The sequence below is a fragment of the Motacilla alba genome, chromosome 4A (genome assembly GCF_015832195.1).
Source record: "Motacilla alba alba isolate MOTALB_02 chromosome 4A, Motacilla_alba_V1.0_pri, whole genome shotgun sequence".
NCBI classification, from domain to species: domain Eukaryota; kingdom Metazoa; phylum Chordata; class Aves; order Passeriformes; family Motacillidae; genus Motacilla; species Motacilla alba.
Genome location: NC_052045.1, coordinates 17,610,174 through 17,618,925, shown reverse-complemented (window position 1 = coordinate 17,618,925; position 8,752 = coordinate 17,610,174).

Sequence of the window (8,752 nt, the reverse complement as noted above, 5' to 3'; positions counted from 1 at the left end):
AAATCAGGAACTTTTTCAGTGCCTGCTTTCTTTGATCACTGCCTGACCTCTTTTTTCCTGTTTAAAGTAACAGCCTGCCATTCCAGAGGAATCTGTCCGGTTCAATTAGATCATTTCTAGAGAATTAGGTGGGTTTTATTTAAATCTGCTGATTGAGTTACATCTCAATGGCAAAACATAATAGAAAAATTAATTTCTTGTTGAGAACTCCTGACCTGTTGCAGAACAAGAAATTTTGCTTCCTTACCAAAAATTTCAGCTCAAATGCTAAGCAGGAAGAACTGCTGGAGTTTGGACAACTATCTGGATATTACTGAAGGAAATTTTTTTTCTCTGATCAACAAATTCCAGGGTGCAACCAGTTCATATGGCTCGATGGCTGTTATCTGTTAAGTTCAGCATTCCATAAAGCCAGATAAGATAGCCTTTATCATTAAGTAGAAAGGAAACCAGCTGGCTCTGGAGGCCAAGAAGTAAGTTTTTATAACTTAGAAACCAGATAATAAAGGCACTTTTCAACAGAGAAGGAAGCAATGTCAAAGTTAGCAGCATTGTCTGAGGATGCAGACCTCTGAATGTTTGGAAAGTTCAGTGAAAACACCTCTGCAGTACTTGCTAGAAAAATGATAGTTACATTTCTGTTCTAACCCCTACATGCTGAATTTTTACCTTGTGCCTCAGGACACCCACACAAATGGACAGTGGTGCCTGGAGAGACCTTCTCCTAACACTGTTTCCTTGTGGCTCCTGACTGTGCTGGTGCCTTCCCTTGGAATCAGCTATTCCCAGTGGTCTGTGCTGCACACAAGGGTTAAACTGCATTTCTCTGTGTGCTCCTCTGGGATTACTCCACCTTCTCAGGTGCCCATGGGTCAGAGATGCTCCATTAATGTTGGAGGCATCAACAAGGTCAAGTTAGCCTGCATTCCATATCAAAATCACTCTTGTGGAGAAAAAAAAGACAGGTTATTGTCACAGGGACTCATTTCTGAGGGGAACAGAAGGCCCAGTGTATGGACATTGGACGCAAGCACAGGTTACACAGGACAATGAGGGAGATGCTGTTCAACAGTTCATGTGGCCAGAGCTTGATTAGTGTTCAAGCTTGCCAGCACTGTGAAAGACAGCAAAAAGGACTTGTTAAAACATGTTAACAGCAAAAGGAGGATCAGAGATCACATCAGCCTGCCCTTGATGAGGTCAGACACCTCACAAACAGGGACATGGACAAAGCAGAGATGTTTAATGCCTTCTTCACCTCCGTCATTAACATCAGTGACGGGCCCTGGGACCCCTGGAGCTCTGTGTTGGAGGACTGTGATTGGAGGCAGGATAAACTCCCAGCCAAAACTGAAAGCGTTTGAGGCTTGCTGCTCCAGCTGGATGCACACAGATCTATGGGGCACGATGGGGCTCATCCCAGGGTACTGAAAATGCTTGGGCTGTCATCACAGGATCTCTCTCCATTATTTTTCAAGTCTTGGGAGCCTGGAGAGGTCCCTGCACACTGGAAGCTGGCCAAAGTTCTAGTTTTCAAGATGAGCAAGAAGGAAGACCCTGGTATTTACAGTCCTGTCAGTCTCACTTCAGTTCCTGCTGAAAGAGAGTTATTTTTCTGGGCATTTATTTATTGAAAAATCACTTGAGAGACAACACAGTCTTTTGGCTTCCAGCAAGTAGCAGGTTTCTGGCTGAGAAAATTTCTATGGATAAGTCTCTCATTCTTTTTAAGTTTTGGGACTGGGGGAGGGTAAGAGCTGAGTTTATTGATAGATGGATATGCGTTTGTGTTTCCAGCTGCTCTCTTTCACGCTGCAGGAGCCCTCGCTGCCCGTGTCCTGCAGAAGGCGGTGACCTGTTCCCACACGGTGGCACTGCTGGCCTGCCTGTGTCCCGCAGTGTCCCCACTGCCTCCAGGGACGGGTCCTCACAACAGCCCGGTGGACCTTGGCCTCCCACAGAATCCGGGAATCGCTGTCCTGTGCAGCTGCTCGGTGAATCACAGGGCGATCTGGGTCACCTTCTGCTCCTCCTCGCAGGAGTTTGGGCAGGGGGAAAGGCTGGCTTACGCCAGCAGTAAGAACATGGTGTGGTGAGAACAGTCCTGCTCATCCCTCGCTGGCTGGGGGCACTGATGGGGCCAAACCCCTCCTGCTGCTCCTGTTTTCCCTGCCTCAGCTCCCCCTCAGACTCCTCTTGTTTCTCCTCACTGCTGAGCCACTTTTCCAACATAAGCTCCATCGACACCTTTTCCTCAAGGCCTGTTCATCTCTCCCAGCACCCCTATAACTCCTCCACGCTCTTCTTTCCTCCTGTGCTTTTCTTTGTGCCCACATTCCTTTCCTCTTTGCCCAGTGCTGCCTTTGAGGCCTGGGCCGGAGCACAGCCTGGCCGGTGGGGTGGCTGCTCCTTTCCTGGAGTCAGGCTTTGGATTCTCTCATAAACGGGTCAGGCATGCAGGGCTCTGTCAGGTGCACGGTCTGGCTGTGTTTGTGCACAAGCAGCTGCAGCTTGCGGGACCAGCGTGGCTCTTCTGTGGCCATGCTGGCCTCTCCCTGTGGCGAACGCTCTGCCTGGCTCAGGCTGAGCTCCATTCGGGCCCTTCCACGCCGCGAGGCGCTCGGGCGTCCGTCGCTCTGATCGGCCCACGCAGCTGCTAAACTGGGTCCCTGCCTGTTTGCCTCTCTGTCTGTTTGTTAAATAATGTAGCGACACGAGCTTCCTTGAACTCAATTTATCTTCCCGTGTAGCCATGGGAACAGCCGGCGGGGCGCTGACGCCGGGCTTGCCTCGGATCTGCTTCAAGGCTCTGGGTGAGCCCGCCTGAGCCCTGCTCCTTCCATCCTCCAGTGATGCTGTCCTGCCTGGCAGCTTCACTTCTTTAGGCTTGTCTTCTTAGGCTCTTCTTCAGCCAGCAGCATGGCTGCACCTTAAACTTGGGAAATGTTGAGGATGATGGGGAGTTTGAGGAAGATGAGGGGTTTGGGAGCAGCAGATGTGACAAAGAGGAGAGGTTGCACCCAAAAGATGCTGCAACTCCCTGTGCTGCCTGCAGTAGATGGTTAATGGGAAGAAAATAAGGGCAAGTGCAAGTAGTTCAATATTGTTCAAGCCTGTGCATGTTTCCATTGCAGAAGCATCTTGAAATCTGATTTCCTCCTATATACCTTAAAATAACTGGCTCCAAGGAGCTGAGGAGAACCCACCCTTACAGTCACACATTCCCTGTCCCTCCTGAAGGGCATTATCTCACCCAGGCCATACCCAGGTGGGTATGGAGGAAAGGGTGCCTGGGTGGCCAGCCCAGCATCACTCCTTTGACTCAAACTCTTCATTTTACCTGGAAAGGCATGAGACCATGTGACAGAAACCAGTGCTTAGGTGATATCACCAAACGTGTGCTGTGTGCATTGCCTGAGAGTCAGAGTTGAGCAATGCCACGATGTGGACAGAGATCCCCCATCCTGCACGGTGAGGCTTGTGCCACATCATTTCCCCCAGGGCTGCACTTACACCCTACCACAGAAGGGACTTTCTCTGTTGTTATTGCAGGCAGAAAGGACATGTCTATACAGCTGTGGGGTTTTTTTGCAGTCTGTAGGACCTGTGTCTGTGTCTACCATTCCTGATCTCCTGCTTGGTTGAATCCTGTTTCGTTTCCATATTTTGTTTCTGAAATATCTTCCAATATTTCAGAACTGCTTCCCTGACCTCTCTTGACATTTTCAGATTGTGCTGTTTACCGTGTTTCCAGGTCAGTGCTGCGGGTGGGAACACTTGAGATTGAAGGTATGTCCCTTATCTCCCTCCATGCATGGTTTGAAAGTAGCATGTCTTACCTTCATTCATTGTTTGGTGTTTTGCTTCTGACACCTCTCCAGCCAGTCCTCAAACCATAGGCCTGCACCCCAATCATGTTCAATTTTCAGTAGAGCTGTTGAGGAGATTGAATCTGTACCAGGATATCGCAATGAGCTGAGGTTTTACTTTAGCAGTGTTTGGGATGCTTGCATCAGTTTTTATGGTTACATGAAATATATTTTCTGAAGTACAAAATAGCCAATGATCTTGGGAGCATCCATGCTTCTGACCATTCTGGGAAGTTTTATCCCCAAAGCCAATCATCCTTTGAAGCATCTACCCTGGGTGGGTGAGAAGACAGACCTTTATTTTCTTCTCCAAAGCTGCTTCTAAAGCAGGAAATGTCCACACCTCCTTCAGACTTGATCTCAATGTTTTTCACGGCACATATGCGTAATCTTAGCTGCTGCTGCTCCTCCTCTTTGCATCTTTTTTTATTCCCTCCCATTTAAGTAGTTCTATGATCTGAACTTTATCCCTTACATACTTGACCTTATTTTCTAGAAGATTATTCACAGACATCCCCAGAGTTTTTCACGGTGTGTGTCAAGCCCTTGGGCTAAAACCTGTCTCCTGGTTTATTCCTGCCACCCAGGGAAAGGAGAACATGTCTGAGTGATTGTCATGGTTTAACCTCAGCTGGCAACTCAGCCCCACGCAGCCGCTCACTCCCTCCCCACCGGTGGGATGGGAGAGAGAATTGGGAAAGTAAAAGTGAGAAAACCCGTGGGTTGAGATAAAGACAGTTTAATAACTAAAGCAAAAGTCGTGTATGCAAGCCAAGCAAAACAGGGAATTCATCCACTGCCTCCCATGGCAGGCAGGTGCCCCAGGAAGGCAGGGCTCCATCACTGTCACAGTGACTTGGGAAGACAAACCCAGAATGTCCCCCCTTCCTCCCTCTCCCCCAGCTTTGTGTGCTGAGGGTGATCAGAAGGTCTGGGATGTCCCTGGGGTCAGCTGGGATCAGCTGTCCTGGCTGTGCCCCCAGCTCCTCACTGGTGAGGGTGAGGAGCAGGACAGGCCCTGGCTGTGTGCAATCCCTGCTCAGGGAGAGCTCAAACATCCCTGGGTTATCAGCCCTGTTTGCAGCACAAAACCAAAGCCAGCCCCACAGCAGCTGCTGTGAAGGAAATTCAGTCTGCCCAGCCAAGCCCAGCACAGTGATGTACAGAAAACAGACACTCAGGAGTTAGTGAGAGGAATGGGCTTTGCTGAATGAGGAGGTGGTGAGCGAAGGCCAGCTTTGATGCAAGCATCCATCAGCAGAGATCCGTGAGCCTACGGAAGCGTTCAGCAGCCTGTGAACAGCTAGCAGGCTTCATATTCTCACCTCTCTGTGTCTGACATCAGCAGCAAGATAAAAATATACGCTCCTTACAGCAATGCATGGGTCTTTTGGCATTTCTTGAGCTGATTTGTTTTTCCCAGTGTTAGGAAATAACACACAAAGTTGTTCTGTGATGGAGCGTTTCCTAAATGGATGTAACTTGGCAAACTGCAGCTATTCATTTTCCTTGGATAAGCTGGTATCAGAGTAGCTGGGTTTGAAACTTGGCACTTCTCTTCTGCATCTTTCAAAACGCTCTCAAGTATGCCTGTGCCAGGAGCTGCTGCCAGAGTAGTTTGGGGGGATTAAGTTGTGTAGTGGAGATAAACACATATTGGAGGTGAGGAGGTCAGAAAGGCATCTTCAGAGATAAGGATGTTCGGTAAAGCCTTCTCCTCCCAATGCCCACTGTGCCAGCACCATGCTGTGCCCCATGAAGTCCTGGGGCTGCACCCAGCAGCCCTGGCAAGGCTTGGGGGGACCCAGCCTATCCTGCCCTCGGTCCCAGCATTGCATGGGGTGTGCAGGAGCAGGCAGCAGTGCAAGGAGCCAGGGAAGAGCAGTGGTGTGTTTCCCCTCAGCTCACGCTGCTGGAGGCACTGTGGCTCTCTTCATCCCATCACTGAGCTGGGAGCTTCAGTCCTGCATTTCCTGGGGAGCCTCCCTCTGCTTTGCAAAGATCTTCCATGGGAAAGGGCAGCTGCACTCAGGGACAGCTGAGGGAAACTTGTCTCCTCACATAGGACTGGGTTGCCTTTACACTGTGTTTTGCGCTGCTTATTCCCTTTTATTCCCCATGAGGATTTGTTTTTTTTTTTACTTTAGTGCTGAAGTTGGGTGGATTCACTGCATCTGCCTGTGGCCTGTGAGGTAAAACAGTTCTCAGCTGCAGAATCCCAAGGCAGAAATCAGCCTCTTGGGACACTGGTCACCCAGCACAGCAGGGAGATGGGGCTCCCTGGGCTTTGGGAAGGAGGCCATAACCCCCAGCAAGACCCTTGCTTATGAGCAGGCCCTGGGGTGTCAGCTGCAGGGACAGGTCTGTCCAGGCAGATGGAAATTTATTGTGTGCTAGCAGGATCCTGGTGGCTCCCAGGCTGGCCTGAGATATGGGGACTTTGTTCTGGGAGCCAATTCCAGGGGCTTTGCCTTGCAACAGGGGTGTCCTTCCCCTTGCTGAGGATGTCCCTGGACCCAAAGCCTGCTCTCCCTGCCTTGAAACAAGGAGCTACTTGTTTTTCTCCCTGATGTCTCTCCCCGGGCAGCACGGAGGTGAAGCGAGCCTTGCCCCGGCCAGCAGCCAGGCCTGGGGTGAAACATCCTGCCAGTTCACCATCTGGAAACATTAAAATAAAAGGTGTTTGGGAAGGGCAGAAGGCTGAGGAGGAGGTGCTCAGTCGTGGGAGGATCAGAGCTCCAGTGGTTGGTGAGATGTGTGCCTGGCTTCTGTGGCAGCTGGGAAGGAACCAGAGACAAAGAGCAGTGCCCTCATTCCCGTAAAAGTGTACAGGAATTGATTAAAGGGCATGTCAGCATCACAGTGGTGCATCCAGGGATAGCTGAGGTCTGCCCTTAGCTCTGTAATGCCTGCAGAGTCTCTGGGCTTTTCTATGCCCTGAAAAATATTGAAGGCTGAAATTGTGCTCACCACCTCAAAAGGAAAGGGCTAAAAATGTGGGTAATGAAAATGCATCTGTTGGAGAAATCTTGGGAGCACCTGCCAGGTAGAGCTGGTGTGTGGGACTTTGCTCCAGTGACCTGAGAAACCTAGAGAGACAGCTTTTCTGGGAAAGCAAGTTCGAGGCAATCATGCTGCTTCTGACGTGAGTCTTGTTCTGCTTTCAGCCTTTTTTAGCAGGCTGGACATCCCAGAAATAGAGGATGTTGTAAGTTCTGTGAAAAAAGACACCTGACTCGGGGAAAGATTAGCTTGCCAGTGTGGGAAAAACTTCATGCAAAGCACACCCTGAAATCCTGAGTAGAGATAAAAGGCAGCCCCAAAGCAGATTGGTTTCTCTGCTTGTGGGGAGATCTGTTCCTCCCAGACTCGTGGTGCTTAGTAGGGAGCCTGGAGGGGCTTGGCTGTGCCTGGGGTCTGAGCACCTTCTAGGCATGAACCTTTGTTAGCAGCTGCCAAAATGTTGGTGCCCTCAGGCATGGAGGTGACAGGATGCCAGGGATTGCTTGGGATGACTCTCTAGAGTTACTAAGGTGGTTGCAGCTCTGTTTGTCCATGTAAAGGTGTTTGGCATCCTCTGGTCTTCCTCTCTTCTGTCCAGCGTGGTGCTATGGAACCATCACAATTTATCTGCAATTCTCTAAACCAGTTCTTCAAAGCAGATTTTGGCAGATTTTGGAGATGGAGTATGTTTTTCTCAATATTTCTGTAAAATGCATGGAAGACTTTATGTTTGTACCACTATAGAAATATGCCTTGCTCACTGAATTGGTGTGGGTTCTACTACAAAGCCTTTTTTTGCTGCTACAGATTGCATGTACATGAGGCTTGCTGAGATCACTAACCTGAAGCTCCTCCAGTAGAGATTAGACTCAAATTATTATGGAACAATCTGATTGTGATGTTAATGCAATGCCTGGAAGATCAAACCTCCGTGTCCTCTCCACGGGTATCAGCTTTTCTGAGATAAACACCTTTTATAACCCTCCTGATAGATTTCTGAGCTGTTGTTCAAACAGGAAGGTGCTTTCTAGCAATCTCCTTCGGTGCACCCAAAGGCCTCTGTCCCCTGCAGTGTCATGGAGTTCATTCTGCCCTCATATCTTTCCTTCAAGACCAAAAGATCCTTTAAGGTGCCTTTAAACAGGTCTCACCTGGGAGGCTGTGGAGTGAGTTTGTGCACTAGTTTTTCCCCTGATAGAAGGTGTTTTCCAAAGAGGAGCTTGTTCCTCACCTCCAGTGCAAGGTTTCCCAGCTGGGCACCAACAGCCCGTGTTGTCTGCCCTGACTCCAGGCAGGGCCATCCCTGCGGCTCCAGGAGGGCAGGCAGCCTTTGGAGGTGAACTGTGAGTGCAATTGCCAGCTGAGCACCACAGACACCCAGAGGTGAATCCATGAGGCTCTTTCCTGGGCTCAGGGGCATGGCTGGGGCAGGGAATGCCTCTCCCATTCCTGCCAGTGTGAGCCCAGCCTGGCAGTCAGGATTTGGGGTGTCTGGAGCAGCCCCTTTTGGTTGTGTATCCTCTGCTGCTCCTGAAAAGGCTGCTGCAGAGCCATGGGCAATCTTCCATATCAGCCCTGGCTTGCTGAGGGGCCAGGAGGCTCTGACACGGCGTGGGAGGCAGCTGGGAGTGTGCTGTGGCTGGGGAGAGGGTGGAGGAATGTGCTGGTCCTTTCCAAGTGCCTTGGCCCATCAGGAACCTGGCCTGAATCTCCTTCTCCCTCCCATCTCTCCTATCTGAGCAATTCCTGGGGGCTGTGGGCAGAGATGGGCCCTCCCAGCACATGGCCTGGTATTCCCCAGAGAGCTTGCATGGATTGTTTGCTGCTGTTTCAGGTCAGCTGTGCTAGGCAGAGATCAGCAGTGGGTTGGGAATGCCAGA